A 22,879-nucleotide genomic window follows, 5' to 3' on the forward strand; every position below is an offset into this window, starting at 1 on the left:
GCAGAGAAAGCCGCGTGTCACCTGCCGTCCAGCCTGAAGTTATTTTAGGTTCTTCTAAAATGAGCCTGACATTTACCCTCGTCCCTGTAGTCAAGAGAACAGTGACTAAGTCAGACTGAGCACAGGGAACATTCGCTGGTTTGAACCCGTTCGTGAGCTTGTACGTGGAGGGGAGATTATTGTTGGATGACATCTAAAGTCAACGTCAAGCCAGCTATTTCAAACAGTCCCTAGGCATTTTCCTGTGAGTAGGATTCGTGAAAGCGTTTGCGTGGTCCATTACCCATCCGTTGTTCTTTTGTTATACTTAGGTCCCTGGATAGTTTTTTAAATTCCTGTTCTATGTTAATTGGTGTGTGTGTGTGTGTGTGTGTGTGTGTGTGTGTGTGTGTGTAGCACTGAGAATCAATTCCAGGACCTCAACTGCTCAACTATTGTGTTCTATCCCCAAACCCCAACTTTTCTTTTCAAACAGAGTAACCTTCCCCACCCCAGGACAGTTTACTGACTAAACACAGTTCCAGAGCAAATTAATAAGAAGGAAAAACAAATACAAATAAAACCAAAGAGCTTTAAATGATCCCTTTTATATAGCAATTTGTTTTCTAGCAAAGAAAGCTGTCTTTATTGGCTCTAGGGCCCTCCCTGTGAGGAGGAATGTTTCCCCCGTCCTAGGCCCCCTGCAGCTGCTCACACACACCATCCCTTCCTGATCCACACGTTGTCTTTAGAAGTTGAACAATGGCAAACCCTTCCACCTTCTCTACAAACTACAGGCTGCACCTGGCAGGGCTTTGGGGGAGTGTTTGCCACACTTACCAGAAGGAAGGGAGCTAAGCAGGAAGAGAAAAGAGAGGATAGAAGTGGCAGAGAGTCAGGGCAGCGGCAGCAGGAACAGGCAGCGGGGCTGTGCTCTTACAGGGAGCAAGACACTGCGCGCACACACACCACACACACACACACGCCCACACGCCCACAAAAGGAGGGGGTGGGGAAGGGAACATCCCATGACGCAGCAAGACAGAAGTCTGCCCACGCTTCAGTGGGCATCGCCAGGGAAATATCCTTTCAAAGAAAAGCAGCTGGCGGACTGTGACCTTCTCCATGGTCAGTCCTCTTGAAAATCCAAGCCCAGATGAGTGGCCTCCTGGTGCGGTTTCCCACCACTGTTTCTTTCGGATAAACTGGGGTTTGTTTGTTTGTTTTGTTTCTTGGTTTATCTCCAGTGTGGTTTATGATTCAGTCCCTGTCCCGTGGGCTGGACTAGTTAGTGTCAGGTTTCTTTCAAGAATCACTGAAGATCAAATGCGGCCCGGCACCCAGAGGTGGCAGAGATGCTGGTTCTGAGGCCACTGCTTTCTTGTTGTTACTATTGCTTTTGCAAAGCTTGAAACACACATTTGACTGGCTGTTTTGGAACTGTGATTCGGGTAGACTTCACAAGTGTGTCTAACACTGATATTTCCATGAGCCCACTCACCCTAAAAACACCTTGCTCAGGCCTGGAGGCAGAGGTAGGTGGTTCTCTGTGAGTTCAAGGCTAGCCTGGACAGCCAGAGGTCTGTAGTACTATCCTGTCTAAAAGAACCAAGCCTTCCTCCTAACTCACAGCCATTCCCAGGTTTCTCGAATTTTCTGGAGAATGTATTCCCATGCTTTACCAAAGCAGATATTTTTTTTTCCCCTGTCAGTTTTTGCTCTGGGAATAATCTCTTAAGAACACAGTAACCTCAAAGATGTCCTCGTGGGGCAGCTCACGAATCTCTTACTTGACTTGAGAAAGTATTGAGAAAATACTTGTGATTAAGTATTGTGAGATCGAGAATCATCTAGAATTATTTGAGCAGGCCCTGAGTTCTTATACATGAGTCAAGTAGGCTGAGAATCACAACACCTTAGTTGATCTAAGTGGTGGGGACAGGTGTGTGTGTGTGTGTGTGTGTGTGTGTGTGTGTGTGTGTGTGTGTGATGGAGTAAGTTCCTGAGCCAAGGAACATAGATGCCTTAGAATCTGGGAAAGGCAAGCAGCCTTGGGGGAGATGTAGTCCTGCTGACAGCTTGACTTCAGATCCCGTGAGACTCACTTTGGACTTTCAACCTCTAGAACTGTAAAGTAGTAAGTTTGTGTTGTTTTAAAGCTCCCACCGTGGTGGCAGATTGTTAAAAAAAAAAAAAAAAAAAAAAAGAACAAAACGAAGCGAATGCATTCCACTCTCAAGTGCTCCCCTGCTTTCCTCTGAGCTCAGGGTGACGCAAGTCACAGAAAAGGGCACCAGGCTTTCAAGGACACAGAGGAGAAGCAGTCTAACAAGGGGACGCTGTGCAAAGACTTTGTAGTGACCAAGGCAACCAAGCCGATGAAAGGGAATCTCTTCTCTTGTAATTTCGTGGGTAATTGGTAAACACCACAGGTCAGGAGACAGTGCATCTTGAATTGGCACAATCAACCCAGGCAGGTCTCTGAGTAAACACAAATGGCAAATCAAAACTAATCAAATTTAAATAAAGTATAGATTCTTTACACAAAAGAGCATTGAAACTAATTGGAAAAAGAAATCTAAGGATAGAACTGTATTATTATGTTATTGTGTGTATCAGTATGTTCTAATATGAAAACAGGAATATCTCTCTTATACCTTTCTTATAGTTATTCTAAAATATTCATTTTTTAATATATATTGCTTTAAAATTTCACAAAACCGAATCACAGACTAACCCAACTCTCTCTAAAGAATTTTACGTAGGATTTGGGCACTGTTAAACACAGTTAAGGTTAATTCCATGGATTTTTATTATAATCATCCTTTGGTATTTTAAATGGTAAATACCACCACATGACAGGTGTGGGCCATTCAACTGCTTGCTTGATTGACAGCAGACATATTCTCTGCCCTATGTGGCTGCCTGGATAGAGATCATCCCAGGACCCCCACGGAAGCTTCTTTGGCCCTCCAGGTATAGGCAAACTTTTCTGTCTCTCCAGCTAGATCCCAAATAACCACATAGAGACTTTAATTATAAATGTTCAACTTTATTGTTACTAACTAGCTATTACAACTTAAATTAACCCATACTTCTTATCTGAGTTCTACCATGTAGCTCAGTTCTTTTTTCAATATGGCATCTCATCTTGCTTCTCTTTGTGTTTCCTGGCGATTCTGCCTTTCTTCACCTCCACATTCTCTCCTTGTTGGCAAGTCCCACCTAACCTCTTCTTGCTTGGTGATTGGCCATTTAGCCTTTTATTAAACCAATGGGAGCAGCACATCTTCACAGATTGTTCCACAACATCCAACAATCACCTGGCTTCAGTTTCAAGAACCATTGCAATCATAACTGCAACTGAAGTCAACAAGGCCTGCTTGGGAGAACATGCCCCAGCTATGACCTCTTTCTGCACAGTTTGTACCAGCTTTGGGAGACAATAGATGAACTGGGCAACTCCTCCTGCTGTGACGGAGCAAACATCCTGTGATTGGCTCAATGGGAACTCGCCATTGGTCCCTGTAGGGCTTGGGACTGGGAATTGGAAGCTGTGCATATGGGGGATGATGGATGGTGGAATGAGACTGAACATAAGAATCTGAGCCCCTCCAGGATTTTTAAACAAACTGCTTCATTCAGTTAAGTCTGGGTAGCTTCCGCCCCGCTCTGTCACCTGGTATTACAGTGTGAGGCACTGATAAAGACTTTCCTTGAGTAGTGTCTTTGCCTACATGGGATCTTTATCAAAAATAGAATAGGCTGGGGTGGTTGCGCAAGACGTCAGGGTCTCAGGTATTCTAGCTCTGGTAGCAGCAGTGTTGGTATGGAGGCCACTAAGAATTCCAGAGCTAAAAGCCTTGATGCCCAAAGCTCTGGACTATATCTGTAGGAGGCTGCAGAAAGAGTTCAGTGTTACCAAGGACAGAATCTGCAAGAGATAGAATCTTCAAGGATAGAATCTGCAAGGACATTAAGAACAGCAGGGAAGTCTTGCTCGTATAATCCGCCATGATTTCATTTGACAGATATGTGCCCCGCTCACTATTCTGTTTGTATTTCCTCTAGGCTGGCATTGGGTGGTTGGCCTTTGGGAAGTCATTGGGCAATTCAGATGGAGAGCATATAATTTCATTTGGGAATACCCTTCTACAGGGTCTTGGAGGAAAATCCCTTCCCTCGGGTGAGATTGCAATGAGAAGATGGCTGTCTTTGAGGTCCCACCAGATGTGGAATCTGCCTACATGTTCATCTTGGGCTGCCAAGACTACTGAACTGTAGGAACCGTGACATCCTGTTAGTGGAGTTAAACAGATGAAGGAAAAAACCAGCAGCTATATGATAGCTCTCCCAAATATCCACAATAGGTTTACATGTTTTCAAAATTCACAAAGTGTCTCATAAGAATCCAGCTGTGGCCCAGAATTTTGCGTAGGCTAATAAATGAAGGTAAGTTAATAAGTCTCTGTTTATTGTGAAATTAACCTCAAGAGTTTATAAGTTAAAAGAGCTACATTTAGTTTTCAAAAATAACAGTTTAATTTTTATGCAAATAGGTTATAACATCAAATGTTGCAAAGCCTGTCACAGGAAACAAGAATTTTGTGTCTTCATATTCCTCCTCCAGCCTGACTATACCCTCCAGAGGCAGAGATACCAAATTGTTGTAGATACTTACTACAATATTTTCCTGCAATACTTACTTTTTCATTTGAAGTAAAATGCATACATGGTCCCCCGTTGATATTCTTATGTGCTTGGTTTCCTAACGGTTTCCCCATACCAAACACTGCAGATGTTTCGAGGCCCTTATATAAAATGGCATCATGTATACATGTATTATGATATATTCTCCTGTGTGTTTTAAATCATTTCTGAGTTATTTCTCATATTAACCCAACATAATACACACGACATGCAAATGGCTGTTGTAGTGTACTATCTAGGGAGTACTGACAAGAGGGAAAAATCAGACTGTACATGTTTGATACAGGTGCTTTGTTCTCTCTTCACCCTTGTGTAAGCACCCTTGCTATAGTCCACACCTCCAGCCTGCAGGCACATTTAAATGTCTTTGATCTGTAAGAGACTGAATCACGAGTCTGGAATTGGCAAAGGCAGAACACTAATTGTATTGCTGCCAACTGTCAATATTTGACATTATCTTTTGTGTTCCCATAATAATAAAGATGTTTATTACTTATTCTCTCCTCTTGTTCATTTCCCCCAAAACATTGAAGCTCTGTTCTTGATTCATCTTCTGTGTTTTCCAGTACTGCAAGGGGGAAATAGACTCGTGCTCTCATCCCTAAACAAGAAGCTATCACACTGACATTCACTCGCAATGGAAAAATTAGTTTTTTCTAATGGAGTCTCACTGGATATACAAAGCACACTTAAGGGCAGGCTCCAGTATTAGATGGCCAAGACCAAACAAACTCAATGGTATTTGTAGACTTTTTGTCTCAGATTGCTTTTTTGTTGTTATTGTTAGTTTTTCTCTTACTGGCCTTTTACTTGTATTCCACTTTTATGTTTTTATGGATTTGGGGTTTTGTTTGTTTGGTGTATTTGTGTGTGTGTGTGTGTGTGTGTGTGCACATGTGGTATGGTGTGTTTTTAATGGTTTGTTTGGGAGTTTTGTTTTGCCTGATTGTTTTCTAAAGAGAAAGAAAGAGTGTGGCCTTGGTTGGGTGGGTGGAGAGGAGTCATGGGAGGAGAAATCATGATCTGAATACAGTGTATGAAAATTTTGCTGTTGTTTTTTAAGACACGGTTTCTCTACGTAGCTCTGTAGACCAGTCTGGCGTTGAACACAGAGCTCTGCCTGCCTCTGCCTCCGAGTGTTTGGGATTAAAGGTGTGTGCCACCACTGCCCAAGAAACTGCTCTTGCCTGGACTATTGCATAAACTGGACACAGAGAACCCACAGAGAGAGGACTACTGAACTTGGGTGGGTGGAACTGTGGGTTGTTATGATCAGTAAAATAAATAGGACACAGAAAGGAAGAGCATATGCTCTCCCTTGTTTATAGAAACTAGTGTAAATCTCCTGAAATGGGATGGCATCATCATCCATCGTCAGAGGCTGGAGGTCAGCAGAGGAAGGAGTTGAGCAAGGATCAGCAAAACCAAGGGTGAAGGCGGGTTTTTTTTTTGTTTGTTTTTTTTTGGTTCTTTATAAAAAAAAGATTTACTTTATTTATTTATGTGTGTATGTGCACATGCATTCTATAGTTTTGTGTGGAGATAATAAAACGACCCATGGGAGTCAGCTCTCTCTTTCCACTGAAAGACCTGGATAAATCCAGACCCCCCCAGCAGAAAGAGAAGAATCAAAAATCTAGGATTAGCCGGGTTCAGTGACCGTGTTTCCGGAACTAGCTGAAGATAAAGTTAGATTGTAATCTTGAGAATAATCTTGAGAAACAGGGAGTTTCCCCCTTGTGATTATCATTGTACTGTTTTAGGAACTAACTGATTATGACCTTGGGAGCAGGGAGTTGCCCCCTTGTGACCATCACTGGATTTTTGGAATTTCCTATGACCCTTTTGGATTACTGGGCTGTGGTTTCTTCCCTTAAAAACTCCTTCTCCCTGTCACTCGGGGTCGAACTCTTCTCCTGTGTGGGTTATGAATCTCAGACCCAGTGCACTGGTTCCCGTCTCATTGATTAAAGCCTCGTGTGATTGCAGCAAGGACGGTCTCTCGTGAGTTACTGGGGGGGTCGTGTTATCGTGAGACTTGAGCGAGAGTCTCCCCAGCACTGGGGGTCTTTCACCACCATGTGGTTCTAGGGGAACAGACTCTGGCTGGCTTGTGAGCAAGTGCCTTCACCTGCTGACTCAGCACTGGCCCAGGAGTGCAAACTGTCGGGGTCTGGTGGCATCCTGGACTCTAAATTATCTCTCTGAACCAGAGCCCAACATAAACTATCTCTCTGGACCCGCGTGAAGGCGCAGGAATAAAGACACAATTCACATGGCTTTATCGGGAGGGAGATTCTCCATGATCCCTCATGAAGTCCTGAGTTCACATCCTGAAGAATTCCTCTCCTTTATTCTCCGAACAGCTTTTATACCAAAACATAAACTGAGTGGGAAATACACCAACATTCTGTCTCCTAGGTAACCAGGTGAATGGCTTTTAGTCATGTCCACAACTACCTGTGTGCTCTGTATGCCAGCCATCACGTAGGCTGAATTAGCATTTCTATCAGGCATCCTCCGAATTACAAAGAAAGGAGCAAAACAACATCCTGGTAGGTTAGCGACAGCTTGTCTGCAGGGCTACGTGATCACCTATGGCTTCCAAGCCTGGCTGCCACACTGTATAGAAATATGGACCTACAGTAAACCTTTGAACACTTTGTACCTACTCAGAGAATGGCATCTCTGCCTTTCCAAAGTAGGGCCAACTATGGGCTGATGGCCAAGTATGGATTTTTTATTAGCTTAAATACAAACCATGCTCTGAGTTATAATATTCATTTCCTGTGATTATAACTCTTTAATTGGTGCTAGTTGTGGGCAGTCAATCTCCAGATATGAAAAGACTTTGTTTTTTATTACTTTTAAGCTGCAATTAGGCAAACCAAGATTATTTCCAATAAAGGGTAAAGTGGACCGACTTTCACGAGCCAAATAAATTGTTTGAAATTTGCATGAGTGCTGGGTTCTGTAATTGCATTTTACCTGGAAAGATCTCCACGTCTTAAGCAGCCTTATTAAATTACACTTTAACTTTTTCATGGTAACAAATTAATCACGGACATCTGATAAATAATGCAGGGAAGCTTTGGCTTAAGCTCTTTTTTATTGATTTCTTGTTTAATCAGAGTTAAGAAGGTTTTGCTGCCAGCATTCTCCATGGGAGGGTATGCACATGTCAGTATTTTATCTCAAGAACAGAGTGAAGTCTGTCATCCTGCAGGAATACCAGGTCTCCTCCATCTTGAGGATTCCTTGCTCAGTCTATTGCTGGATGCTGTGGAGACTCAGGAGCACTGGATGAGGAATGCTGTATGGAGTAAGCCATTGCCCTCTGCTAGGTGCTGTGCACTAACTACAGTAATGGCATCCCCATCCCAACTCCTGATATCAGAGGACTCCTAGGCCACATGATGGGAGGATGGAGAATTTTCTCCTCTTCTTCCCTTTAGAAACATGTATCTGTGGCTTGTCCTGGAATGTTCCTGGCTACTCTGAACAGATGATAGGAAAGACCCACTGGCCTTTGCACATTCTTAACATAACCGTATGGTTCTGTGCACAGCCACCTGATCCATTCTGGGCAAATGCTATTTGGTGGGAAGGAGTCATTCCTCCCAACGAAATAGAACACTTACAGTAGTGAGGTAATAAAGTCGCCCAAACTGAACGAGCCATAGTGTTGCGCCATACAAGATCTGGGGCTCCTTTTCAAGGATTCAGATAGGATTTTTGAGGTTTTCTAACTGCCTGAAATATTTCTCTATGTGGTATCAGGGTGGTTTTGGTTTTATGTTTGGCTTACTTTGGTTTTCTTCCACAAGGATCACAAGATCGTCTATCCCCCGTTTGAGTACCTCATCAGGCCCTTTCTTCCCTACTGATCCCAAGGCAATTCTCCAAAGGAGTCTGCTGAACTTCTGTTAAAGGAAGCCCTGTTGCTGTGATGTGCTGAAAATCAGAGCTGTGGAGACCACTACTTGTGAGCACTGATGAATATTTTTTCCTTATTGCAATGAAGTTGAATTAAAGAACATTAATTCATTTTTAAAATCTGAGGCTATGGTTTTTACTACACAATAATTTTGGTGTAGTTTTGCTAAATAAGATGGACCCTGACAAGGCAACATGTCTTCCCACCTCATTATATCTTTTATTTGCTTTTTCTTCGTCATGAGGGCATGCCTCGGCTAGTGCTACCCATTGGTAATCTCTGTTAACTTAGAAGCAGATCATTAGCTCTCTATCCCGTCTAGTTTGGAAACCTTTTCTGCCCTAATATCTCTTCTGTGCTGGGTTCATCCCTAGACTAGCTTAATTTATCATTGTTGGTCCTTGTTCAAGTTCACAGACTCAGAAGAAAATATTACATATATTTATCACCAAACTATCCTAGGATCCTAATTCTATATAAAATTGGAATTGTTCCAGCTGTGTTTCCAACCTACAGTTGATCTACAGCTGAGTTTAGTTATTGCCTAATTCCACAGGTTTCTATTTGAGCAGAATAGGTGTGACCATCCTGAGTTTGGGCAACATGACAGTTCTAGACTAAACCTGGGACCCTGATTCTATGAACTGTGGCCAGATGAAATAACAGACTCTCAATTGCTTTCCTCACAAAAATACAAAAGACATCACTAGCTATTGCAACCATGAAGGAAAACACACTATTGTTTGAAGCCATGCTACCTATTACTGGGAATATGAGTGTTTGATTGCTTATTCTTCCACTCACTGTTAAGTAGAATGCCCCACTCCAAAGCCAGTTTTTGGTAGTGGCAATCCAAATTCCCTTTCTTATTGTTGTGTAACAACTTATACATACAATGTTTTATAAAATGCAAAGTTGTGAAGGCTTGAATTCAAGTCTTCATGGATGCTAGATGGGCACTATAGTAACTGAGCTACTGCCCTAGCCACAAGCTTTAAAAAATATGTTATAAAGGAAATCTAAGTGGAGTAACTAAATAATGAGAGAGATAAAGCCCCAACTGGACATTTTATGCCACCGAACGAAACCTCCACTGCCAGGAATGAGTTACATCTAGTTGGTTTATTGGTCAAAAGGGCACCATGGAAACCCTCCAAACATCTCAGGCTGTTGCTAAGACTCTTGCTGAAATGATGGTAAGACCTTATTGCTGAAGATAACATTTACATATTCCATCAAGCATACAGAAGTCAAGCTTTTGTCTAAATACAAGTTTCTCTCCTGTTGACTAGCATCCATGGTACTGGAAAGTACTCTGCATGCTTCCAGAGGAGAAAGGTAAAATCATCAACCCAACTACAAACCCCGTGACCTACAATGATGATATGCCTATGAGGTATACTGATACAGTAGTGGCACAAGCATGTGGGAGTCACCAACCATTCTCTGATTAAATTTAAGGCTCACCCCATGAGATAGAAATATGCCCGACACTGCAAGAGTAGTCAAGAACCTGAACCTGGATAGGTCGTGGGCCCAGAGGAAAACCAGATATTATTGACCTACTAAAGGATCATACCAACAAAATGATCGCTGAAAGCATACTGCTATACCCTTAGATCAGTGCCTCTCAGTCATCATCAGAGAAGCTGTGTTGCAGGTAGCTAACACAGAGACCCACAATTGGACAATGTGCAGAAGGTTAGAGAAAATGGGGTACTCAGTTCTAAATGTCCTTATCAAGGCCCTGCTCTCAGGGATCAGGGATCGATACAGAAGATGACTCAGCTTTAGAGACTGGAAGAGCCAGAGGTGATAGATGCCTCTAAGGAAACAGTATCCTCCTAACACAGTAGTACTGTTGCACATGTGAATTCAGAGACGGAGGCATCATGAACAAGGCTTTCACAGGCTCATGCTAGACTTAGACTTGGTCCCAGAACTGAGAGGGGTCATGGCCATGGGATCCTACCCATAACCAAGCCTAATGTCTTCCTCGGGGGGAGAGGGGTGAAAAGGCACTACATCAACAAACACAGACACCGGGAGTCAGGTAGAAGGCTTATAGCAGAACTCTTTATTTAACAACAGGGAAAAAGTTATATACTCTCCCAGTACCCAGGTGTTCTGATCCATTGACAGTTGACATTTCAAGTTCATCCCTCATTGACTAGGCAGGATCAGGACCTCTAACAGCCGACCTCTGACAGTGCCAGGCAGACTCCAGGTTGACTCCTTTTGGCCTGGTAGGTCTTATCTTCCTACAGCTGGGCATATTAACAACCCATACCCAGCAGGAGATGGCCAACACAAAACAAGATCTATGACATTTATACAGACTTTTTGTCTCATGTTGCTATTTTTTGGCTTTTTTTTTTTCTTTTTGTCTTACTCGTCTTTGGCTTGTATATTTTGGTTTCTGGTTTTGTGAAGTTGGGTTTTTTTCTCTGTGTATTTCATTTGCTTTTAAAAGAGAGATAGAAAGAAAGGACATGGAATTAGGGAGGTAGGGAGGGCCTTGGAAGAGTTGACAGAAGAGAAAAGTGTGATTCAAATATATTTTTGAAAACAATTTTTTTCAATAAAAAGTTTAATGTGTTATATGTATTTATTATAATAAATTAGAGAGAGACTAGGGTTAATATCAATATTTTTAAATATGTATATATATAGGACATGGTCAATGTCAATTTGATAATAAACATTAAGAAGGAAAGTCACTAGAAAATTTACAGTGAAATATAACTATATACATTTAAAGTTTTCTAATATTCTATTAACAATGTTTTATAAATAGTTGAATAGCATGGACTGAACATTGGAAAAATCTCAACTGTGAAAAATCTTTAAAACAATTAAGTTGGAATCCATCTGTATATTTTATTAGGCTATTAATGCTTAGAGTGGAAAACAATCCCTGTGTAGAAGTCTCAGTCACACTGAATGGCTAACCCTGGACAAGAGGTATCGACTTCTACAGGGGGTTGGGAGAAGTAAGTGCTGTGTCTGATGCAAACTCAAGGACTTGGGTTGAGTGATAGCTTCAGCCAGAGTTGTAGACTATTAACATGATAACTGTAAGTAGAGCTTTGTACAATAAACAGTGCTGGGAAAGCATCCAGATCCTCCATCTGTCTCTGATAGTAAATAATCCCAATTAATTAGGAAGGCATTCATCTTCTTAATAAGTGTGCATCTTTTAAACCCCAGAAGATAACGAATTAAGTATAGATAAATGTTCAAGAATCAAGAACCAGTCTATCGCTATTTGTCTCAAGCTGGGGATGATATGATCTGCTTAGGTGAATAATGAATGAGTGGGTGAGGTTCTTAAGGTTTTCATGAGACTTGGTTTTTATCAGTCTCTCCTTCAGAGACCGGAGAATATTTGTCTCTTCTCAGTAGCACTGAGTGGCTCTCTGAACCTTTTGCCTGTAGCCATCTCAACATTTTGTAGAGGGGTATTTTTCTCTCTCTCTCTCTCTCTCTCTCTCTCTCTCTCTCTCTCTCTCTCTCTCTCTCAATCTCTGGTCTAGGACATGCTTATAGATGGAAGGGGTCTTAGCAGCCATAGACAACAAGCCCAAAGTCATTCTTCATGATGGGCTTTCTGTGTTGAAGGAGCTGTGGGCTGTGTTCCTGCCGCCCGACTCCTGGCCGCCTGGCTAGCTTATGCCCTAAAATAACAACACACAAACTGTATTCATATAAACACTGCTTGGCCCATTTCTATTAATGTGTGTAGCACCACAAGGTGGTGACTCACCAGGGAGATTCTAGCCTAAATCCATCTTGGGTCAGAGCTTCATCGTGTCTGCCCCAGAGAGAAGAGCTATGGAGTCTGAGCCCACTTCCTCTTCCTCCCAGCATTCTGTTCTGTTTACTCCACCCACCTAAAGGCTGGCCTATCAAATGGGCCAAGGCAGTTTCTTTATTAGCCAATGACCTTCCTCCATCATTTCTGGTCTTTGGAAGCCACATGGGTGTTTATGTAGTCATTCATTTGTTCCTATGTGATGTGACAGTTCATCTTCAGTGTCAACTTGGCTAGATTTAGAATCGCTTAGAAGATTGAAACATACTTCTGAGCATACACATGAGGTACCTCAGAGGTCTAATGATGGGGCAAAACCCCAAATGTGGGCAACCATAGCTGGCCTCCTGCTCTCTGTTTCCTGATCCTCTTTGATGTGAACAGTCTCTGCCACACACTCTTGCCACCATAGTCTGAGCTGCTCCATCACTGCTGTGAGAAACTGAAACCATGAGCCAAAAATAAGCCGTTCCTTCTTGAAAATGTTTTCTGAGTGCTTTGGTCACAATGGGGAAAGCAGTTCATAAATATCCTAGACCTCACACTTGGTTCCACTCTTGTCTTTCTTCCTCTAGGTTGAGTCTGTTTATCCTGCAATAATATTGCAGTAGGTAGAAGAAGTGAGCCCAGAATGTGGATGTAGCCTGACCAAAGCAGAGAACACTGGTGTAAATCCTCAGGGCAGGGCATTCCCACTGCAGCCGAGATGACATCATTATGGCTGACAACCCTATCATGTTCTTGCCTCTCAGTGCACTTACAGCTATGCTGTCTTTGTATAGATATATTGTTCTATTTGTTTGTGTGTGTGTGTGTGTGTGTGTGTGTGTGTGTTTGTGATGGGGAAGCCTTGCTAGCCAATTATCTTTAAGAGGTGGGACCAAGTTAGGGTGTGGCTTTCTGGGACCCGAAGAAAAACAGGCACATGGCCCAGGTACTCTCTCTCTCTCTGTGGTCCCCTTGCCACGCAGCTGAGCTTGGACTTCTCGTTCCGGTTTTGTGAGTTTTCCCCTTATAATAAATAAAAATTGTTTATCTTTTAGCTAGCTTGGTTATTTCCCGAATCGGGGGCTGGGGGAGGGGGAGAGAGAGAGGGAGAGAGAGATGCATGTATATGTGACTGATAGTGTGTGTGTACCTCAGTGCCTATTTTGTGGTCAAAGAACTGCTTTCAGGAGTCTGTTCTTTCCTTGGGCTGTGTTGAAATAAGTTCTCTTTTCTTATTTCTGTCACTCCCTGCTCTAAGATGGCTGGTCTATAAACTTTTGTGTGTTTCTCCTGTCTCTGCCTTCCCTCTTGACGTAGAAGTACTGGGATTACAGATATATCCTACTGCATCCGGCTCTTTCACATGGGTTCCTGAGACTGAACTCAAGTCCTCAGCCTTGTATGCCAAGCTCTTTTACATGCTGAGCCATCTAACCAGCACTCTCATTTAGAATCTCTTCTCTTCTCTTCTCTTCTCTTCTCTTCTCTTCTCTTCTCTTCTCTTCTCCTCTCCTCTCCTCTCCTCTCCTCTCTCTCTCTCTCTCTCTCTCTCTCTCTCTCTCTCTCTCTCTCTTTCTTTCTTTGAGTCTTGTTAGTGGTAGCTCCTTCAACCCCTCTTCCTTTCCCTCTTCTTTGAGATGGGTTTTCATTGTGTTGGTCACACTAGCCTCAAATTCATGCTTCTGTAACATCAGCCTCACAAGTATCTGAGAGTACACAAGTGACCCATGCTTTTTTAATGGGAAGTTTGTAAAGCATGGTTTTCCAATTCTATATGTAAAGCTAAGGATTTAGCTTGTGTTGAGGAAGTTTCCATCACACGGTGACACTCCAAGACTGTTAAATGAAGTTTCCCTTGACTCGGGGGGTGTAGCTAGCGACTAGCTAACCAGAATCGGCTATAAAAAAGCCAGCAGTTTGGATAGAGAAGATACACAGGAAGGAAAGGGCGGGGACTTGAGTGCCTTTTGGTTTGGGGACAAGTGAAGAGACACATCTCTTGCTGGGTCCCCAGCCAAAAAGCAAGATCAGCTATTTGCTTCTTGGCTTCTCTGATCTAGGAGTTTTTCAACCCCACCATTGACTTCTGTGTCATTGTTGGTAAAGAGAATGATAGAGACTTAGTTTAATCCTACATATCTCATAGCCACAGCATTGCTGGGTCCTCAGGACTAGAAGGCCCTCCAGGCTGAGGCCTGGGTGGTCACTGGGTCATTGACTGTGGGGCTGTGGAGATAGTAATTAAGATATCAGTAGATTCATGTACAGCTAGTAGGCCAACAGAAAAAAATCAGCTTATACATGTATTTGACTTGTTTTTCTAAACTATTGGAACATTTTGGAATCATAATTCAGCCCTTAGTATTTTAAAACCTGAGCTGTTGACATCTATACTGTTGCTAAACTTAGGTTACATCTTTATCTGAACATTGATAAAACTATCAACCAAGACAGGCTGAGGGGAAAGTCCATGGAAGCTACTAGGGCTCAATAAAAGTCTATGAATCACCATGAATCCAGGTGAGGGAAAAGAGAAGACTGTAGTTTTTATTTGTGCTCCCTCACTGAAGAGAGCCTTGGGTTCTCAGTCATCCCCACATAAAATAATATTCTTGCCCCAAAAATAAGTGTATTGACTTTCCAGATTTTTCCAGCAAAACCTTACTCCATTCTGAAAATCCTCTATTCATTTTTTAGTTAATTTGCTTTGGAGACAGGGTCACACTACATAGCCTTGTCTAGCCTGGAGCTTGCTATGTAGCCCAGGCTGGCTCAGAGATGAGGCCATTGTCAGGGTGGCTCAGGCAGAGATAAGGAAATATGTCCCTGTCACACCTGTGTTTGGCTCCAGGTCTTACACTTTCCTGCCCTAACCAGGCCTGGAGAAAGGACAACTTCCTGAGAATAAGAACACCGGTAGAAACACCTTACATTTTACAGAGCAGTCTTTAACTTAGCACAGCAAACTTGAAGTTCTGAGGCTGAAGCATTTGCATTCAGTTGCTTCCCCCATGCCCAAAGCTGTCTGGAGGGAAATTAGATTCTTGACTTCGATACCTCTAGAGACAGAAGCTGTCTACTCGTAATACAAATTCCTTCTCCTGTGGTTCATTTTGTCTCCAGTAAGTTCTGGCAGTGTGGGCACTGACAGCCTTCCTCTCTTTCCAGTTATGAAGAAGGTATAGGAAGACCCAGCCACCTGTGATATGTGTGTGTTTGTTACACGTGTGCCGTTGTGCAGGTGTGTGCACCTGTGCAAATGTATGTAAAGGACAAAGCAAGATGTTGCTTAACTTCCTCCATTGCTATCTGCCTTCAGATTGGTGCTCTCTCTCAACTGGAAGTTTGCCTTGTGTCAGTCTGGTTGGATTGTCATTGAGCTTCAAGATCCCCTTATTTTAATTATTGAAAAGGACATGTAGCTTTGCTGATAACTTTCAATACTATTGCTGTTAGCCATAAAATGTTATTCTATTTTAATGCCACACAGTCGTTAAACTCTTTTATGTTTGCATATAAGTACTAATATATCATGACTGAAGAAATAGCTACCAATTATTCTGAAGCTGGAGTAAACTTGCAAGGTCTCCAGCCTGTGGAGGAGTTGGCCAGCCTGCTAGCCCTGTGTCTGTGCCGCATCTTATGTCTCCAGGTGAAAGAAAAAAGAAAGAGAAACAGGGAGGATAGGACTGCCCATAGATCTGGTGCGGGAGAAAGATTTGTGTAGATAAAAGGAAGATCGTAGCCAGAGGTAGAGATCTGGGAGAGTCCAGTGTGAACATGACCCTGAACTGGTCCATGTGAGGAGAGGATGGAAAGAAGAGCAGGGAGATCAAGAGGGAAAAGGTTAAAAAAAAAAAAGACTGGGTAACCAAAATGGCTGGATTATATAGGGAAGGGCAACTCAGCCCCTGAGCTGGAGAAGTTTAGGGCAGGGGGCATGGTGTGCCAGCCATCCCCTGTAATAGGTAGGGACTGAGGGATGCTGGGAGAACATGGAGGCCAGGTCTACTTTTTTATGCTAAATAGGCCCCTCTGTTAGCCATTGGTCCCAGATTTGAGATATAACACTAGGAATGCTGACTGACTGTACATTTTAAATTTTGCTAACTAGACGATCTTAGTGATTTTGAAATCTCAGTCATGGGAAGACAGAGAAATGTCAAAAGTGGCCAACAATCCTGCTTGCCAAAATAGCCTCTGCTTACCATTCTTTCATTTTGCATAAAACCTCTTGAATGGACAATTTAGTTATATAAATGTAAATCAAGAATCTGTGGTGGGACCTGCTTGCAGGAAAATATAGACTATTGTATCTGGTTTTACAAGCTGGAACACTTACTTGAGCCCAGGTCATATACAGAGGCTTTGCTTTGTGATTGTGTGTGTGTGTGTGTGTGTGTGTGTGTGTGTGTGTGTAATTTTATAAATCTTTGAGTCCATTGCTCAAAAACCTCTTCAATGACCTTGCAAAGCTGTCTATATTAGGCCATACATATTTTGCTCTTGCTAGTTTTGTTTTTACATGAGGTGCACTGAACTGGAGAAGACAGAAGGGAAGACATTCAGAAAGAGCCCTTGGTTCATATGAAGAAGAAAATACCCATGAGAGCAAGACTAGGTGTTGTGTGTCTACCCCAGGGGTGGTCTTTGCAAAGTACCACAAACCATGACTTAAACAACACACATTTATTTATCAAACTCCTTGGGGATAGGGTTCTAAGATCATGAGGCCAGTTTTGCCAGTCTCTTGGTGAAAGCCTTCTTTGTGCTTTATAGAGAACTCCTTTCCTTGGGTTCTCACATGGCAAAGAAAATGCTGAGTTTAGGACATGGGGGGGGGGGGAATCAATTGAGGTGCCTATTTAACATATCCAAGTGGAACTGGCTTCCAAGTTCTCCCAACATCCCTCAGTCCCTACCTGCTGCAGGGTATGACTGCTAAACTCCCCTGCCGCTGCTGCCCTCTACCCTGAACCCTCCAGCCCAGAGGCTGGGCTGCCCTTCCCCCAGAGACTTTTCCCTATATAATCCAGACATTTTGGTTACCCTTCCCTTTTGTACCTTTGGTCTTCTGGCTACTGTTCCTGGTTCCCCTCTCCTCCCTCTCTCTTTTCCTCCCACGTGGTCCAGTTCAGGGTCATGTTCACCCTGGACTCTCCCAGATGCCTCTCCCTTTTTACCTACAATAAACTTTCTCCTCCACCATACCTAGGAGCAGTCATGTCCTTTCCTTTCCTTTTTAATTTTTTTTTCATTCTAGAGTGAACTCTAATTCTTTGTCTTCTTATACAAGCACAGCTTTTGTCTTGTCAGCTCCATCCTCGTGGTTTGATTGAATCTCGGGTTTTTGCACATGAATTTCTGAAGTTTGCAACGATGCAGTTTATAACCCATCTTGTAAGTTAAGGAAGAACCCAAGCTGGTTGAGATGGTGTGGGCTTGTATACCCAATTATTCAAGGGCCTAAGCAGGAGGATTACTTAAAACCAAGAGCTAAGGCCAGTCTAGGTTACATGGCAACAGCCCTTCCAAAAATACACTTGTCTCCCTGTCTATCTACCTAGTTACCTATTCCGAATAACTCAAGATGATTGACACTACCCTATTGTGTTTGGGCATCATTGTTCTGATGGGATCATGCTATAAAATCAAGAAGCACTTCCATGAATAAGAGGCACACTTTCCTATGAAAATGACATTTCTTTTTTTTTAAATTTATTTATTTATTAAAGATTTCTGTCTCTTCCCCGCCACCGCCTCCCATTTCCCTCCCCCTCCCCCAATTAAGTCCCCCCCCAGCCCGAAAAGCAATCAGGGTTCCCTGTCCTGTGGGAAGTCCAAGGAACCCCCACCTCCATCCAGGTCTAGTAAGTTGAGCATCCAAGCTGCCTAGGCTCCCACAAAGCCAGTGTGTGCAGTAGGATCAGGAACCCATTGCCATTGTTCTTGAGTTCTCAGTAGTCCTCATTGTCCGCTATGTTCAGAGAGTCCGGTTTTATCCCAGGCTTGAAAATGACATTTCTATATAAAGGAGCCACCACAGGAACCATTAGACTAACAAAACCCAGTACCAGACATGAGGAATCTCCTTTCAAAGGGTTGTTCAGGGTAATCCAAGTAATTCCTGAAAAAAATATAGAGTTTGATGGTGGGTCCCTATTACTGAAGGCACTGATAAGTTTTCAATCTCTGGTTATTGGATATCCACTGCCACTGATATAGTAAGTCAATCAAACTGAATTAATAAATCCAGTTTTAATGAACAAAGCAAAGCATTCTTGGGGAGGGGAGGAGAGGAATCATGTGGCAAATATGCCCACCATGTCTTAAGTAGCCTATAGGCATGATCTTGAGCAGCCCTTGGGGAGGAGATGATTCTCAGCAAAGTTTCTGAGGGGAGGGGCTGGTGCTTGGTGGACTTTTTTGAGAGGGTGGTGATTAGAATGGGAGAAGTGAGACCTAAGCATGGAATGGGGGCCCAAGCTGGAGATCCCCAACAGACTCCGCACACTTAGGACAGACAGTTCAGATGACTCAAGTTGGATCCGACCTGAAAGCCTCTTTTCTGTGGTCTAGCATCTATAGTTCCAGAAAATACTATGCAAACTGCCAACGTAGGGAAGTAATTGAACAGTTCCACCAACTTCAGCACCTATGAACCATGACAGTTGACAGCAAGGCAAGAAAGGCATGGAGATTGTGGTAGTTTGAATGTAACCGACCCCCCATAAACTCACTGGGAGTGCCAGTATTAAGAGGTATGGTTCCTTCTCCACTCTCAGCTCCTTTACCACTGCCATGTCTGCCTGTATGCCTCCGTGTCCTGCCATGACGATAATGGACTGAGCCTCTGAAAATGTAAGCCAGCCCCAATTAAATGGTTTTCCTTTATTACAGCCAACATGCATGGTGTCTCTTCACAGAAATAGTAACGCTAAGACAGAAGTTGGTACCAGAGCCTGGGCTATTGCTGTGATAGGCCTGCCAATGTTTTTGTTTGAAGGAATATGGAAATATGGGATAAGACAGAGTTACAAAAAGTCACTGAACAGGAGGGAAATCATGCTTGGTTCTGGAAACCTTCCCAGAGCTAGTTAAGTCATGGATCTTTGAAACGAATCTACTACTGCTGCTTTGCTAGATCAGCATAACTCCTTACTGTATCTAAATCTTATCCTTATGCCCACAGGTAAGTGTAACTAAAGAAGACTTCTCACCATAGAAGTCCCTCTTTACAGCACATGGAAACCATCATGGAAACCACAACTGGACACAAGGCAGAGACCAATGGATCATGCGGAGCCCGGCCCCAACGATTTATCTTCATCACAGTTCCTGTATCTGGGACTCAGGGAATGTTATGGAAGAGAAGTCGGGAAGATTGCAAGAGTCAGAATACCAGGAGGTCTGCTGTGAAACCGTCACTTACGGAAATGGTTGCACGAACAAGACTTTCGGAACAGCAGCAATATCAATGAACATGCTACTGTGGAAGGGGGAATATCCGAGTCCCACCCCTAGATGAATGGCTACAGGCAACTATTGATTGCTGGGAGAAGGAAGTTGCTCTGTACCAGGGACGAGCCCTCTTATTGGCTATCCAGTAAAGGCTGGTCAGAAGGTTGTATTCGTGTGTGTGTGTGTGTGTGTGTGTGTGTGTGTGCACAAGTGCACGTGTGTAAGCAGACTTGTGGGTAGCTAAAAGAGGCTGAAAGGAGGCAAGGGAGGGGAGAGAAGTGATGTAATTCTATTTCAATGAAAAATATTTTAAAACAAAGAAGTCAAAAATTAAAATGAAAGAAAATTAAGAAGTTAAAATAGGCAACTGAAGACCTTAGCTTAGAGAAGAGAAATAATCCTCTCTCTCCCTCCCTTCAACTTGTCTGAATTTTTATGTGGTTGCATTCAGGGAATTCCTCTTGGTTAAAATAATGAAGCCCCTATATTCATGCCAGAGAATAAATCTGGATCCCAGTGGAGCTGCAGTTTCGTATTTAAGTCACCTGTGTGGCAGACGGCACTACTGCTCATGTATAAGATTTTCTTTGAAGAAATGAGATTTTAGGCTTCATGGCAGCTTCTGCCTCGCACCATGCTAAATAATTTTCCCCATCTTTTTACTGACATAAAAGATCTTCAAGTTTGAAGAAAAATTCATGAACCTGGTATTTTTTTAAAAAGATCTATACCCATGTAATTATTTGTTACACATCTCACTGAGAAAACTAGTCATATGAAAGATATAATAAATAACTGAATATTAATTTCATGCAGGTAGAATATTTATAGCACCCTAGAAGAGTCTGAACCTCAGATCCTCTGGAAAAGTAGACTATGTTATGAAATTATGAAAGGTAAGGGCAAATGTTCAGGGCTTTAATATCTCTGAGAAAATAAAATTGACAGTAGAAAAAATAATGTAAGCTGAATAAAATGTATGAGAGACTCACTGAAAATAATTGTTGTTACTTTAGAAACAACTAAGTTAGTCAAGAAAGTTATTTTGGACATAGAGTTTCCAAAAGGAAAATGGATTCTGAGCTTGCTGATCAGCCCGAAATAAACAGAATTAAAAATATTATAAATTTAAATATAATGAAATGTATCAAGTATATACATATTTTAAAATGGTTTTACGTGTGTTCATTTCATTTGTGTGTCTGTGTGTGGGCGGGAGTGCCTGAGTGTTGTGGCGTACGCGTGGAGGTCAGTGGGAACTTGAGGAGTGGGTTCTCCCCTTCCACCCTGTGGATTCCAGGGCTCAGGCTAAGTTCATCACACTTGGAAGTAAGTGCTATAGTTAATGGGACAAATTCTGGGAGCCAGAGATTTATATTAATGTAGCCAATGCTCCTCCCGGTGGAGTCTGTCACCGAGTTTCCTAATAAGCAAGTTACACACAGAGTAAGTGGAACCTGGTGGGAAAGGCTTTAGATCAGCGGTTCTCAATCTTCCTAACGCTGTGACCCTTTAATACAGTTTCTCATGTTGTGGTGACCCGCTCCCCCCAGCCATAAAATTGTAACTTTGCTACTGTTAGGAATTGTGATGTAATCTCTGTGTTTTCTGATGGTCTTAGGCAACCTCTGTGAAAGGGTCATTTGACCCAAGGGGTCGTGACCCGGAAGTTGAGAACCACTTGATTAGACCTTCCAGAGGTCTCTGAACCAAAGCTGAGCAAACACTGAATTTCAATATTACTGTGAGGGAGGGGTTCGGAACAAGGACTTTAGTACAGAGAAGCAAGTCAGGTCTTCAACTTTGTCCCGTGGGGTTTTCAGAGACAGTGTGAGAATCTAAGCAATAAAGCAGAAAGTAGAAGTTAAGAGGGGGAAAAATAAGCTTCAGTAGTTTCGCAGTATTTGAAAGATTTAAAAACAGGTTTCAACATTCCGGGAACTTTGTGGATTGAAATCGTCTTAACCCCTGATTGGATCAAGACAGCACATAACTTCTCTTACCTTTCAATGGCAAAAATTGTTTTCTAAGTATGATATCATTCAAAGCCCTTGTAATTTACCATACACAGTGACTGACACCGAGTGAAAAATTACCAGGCACCCTGGGAATCAGGAAAGCCAAAGGTACTAGAAATATAGCAGAAAATCTGTACATTAGAGTTACCAGACAGGACTTTATGAAGTGATATTGATTAGCAGATTAAAGAAATTAGATTTTAAAAAATCTGAAACAGATAAAATAGTCCTTCGGAAATTATGACAAAGTAAAATTAAGATTTCATCAAAAGATCTTAATAACAGATTAGACAGTAGCTATACTTACTGAACTGCTGGCTGGACTGTATGGGGGAAAACAAGGGAACAAGAGGAAGTGATGCCAGGTTCTCGCATATGTGGTAACTAGAGCCCCACACAGAAGTGAGGGAGAGAAGGGAGGTAAGTAGTAGTTGAAAAGTACTGGCTAGGAAGTTTCTGAAAGTGATATATAAGCCATTATGCCAAAGATTCACTGTTTCTATAAAGCCATAACACATCTACGCATTGGAGCAAATGCTTAAAACAAATAAAAATGTAAAAAAAAACCTGGCTAATTGTTATCATATATTATTTCCAAGGGGTGGGGGAAACAATTTGGTATGAGGTAAGAAAAGGCTTGCTGTCTTAGAATTCTGTAGGCAGTCAAAAATATCCTTCAAAAGTCAAGGAAAATTCTGAGTGTCTTTGTTGCCAGTGGAACCACATTAAATCCTATGGATGGTGAGATATACAAAGATTAATTTATAAAAATTAACAGCTATGATGATGAATTTACAAATAGTAGTTAGCTTTTTTAAACTTAAGAAAGGAAACTTTACTTAGGATTTATTAGGATCTCTTTCTCCCTTTTGAAAGGAAGACGGAGCTTTATGAATAAATGAGTACATTATCTCACGTGTTTGAAGTCTACTTGAAGCATTGGGCTAAGAATTGTAATAGGAAATTATAGGA

General features: G+C 42.3%; 1 protein-coding gene and 1 long non-coding RNA gene across 3 annotated transcripts in view; one reads left to right on the forward strand and one right to left on the reverse strand.

The window, feature by feature from the left end:
* Txlnb (taxilin beta) overlaps window positions 1-966 on the reverse strand; it is a 49,118-nt gene extending 48,152 nt beyond the window's left edge. For both annotated transcript variants that reach the window (XR_012907764.1, XM_075948485.1), the window contains exon 1: window positions 820-966. The gene's annotated coding sequence lies outside the window, so the exon portion shown is untranslated. The remainder of the gene's footprint in view (window positions 1-819) is intronic.
* On the forward strand, window positions 125-22,056 carry LOC142835187 (uncharacterized). The gene is made up of 3 exons (XR_012907765.1): window positions 125-244; window positions 8,517-8,674; window positions 19,621-22,056. It is a non-coding gene; the product is annotated as an uncharacterized LOC142835187 (long non-coding RNA).
* Window positions 22,057-22,879: the final 823 nt, after the last annotated feature.

Source organism: Microtus pennsylvanicus, chromosome 1 (genome assembly GCF_037038515.1).
Source record: "Microtus pennsylvanicus isolate mMicPen1 chromosome 1, mMicPen1.hap1, whole genome shotgun sequence".
Taxonomy (NCBI): Eukaryota; Metazoa; Chordata; class Mammalia; order Rodentia; family Cricetidae; genus Microtus; species Microtus pennsylvanicus.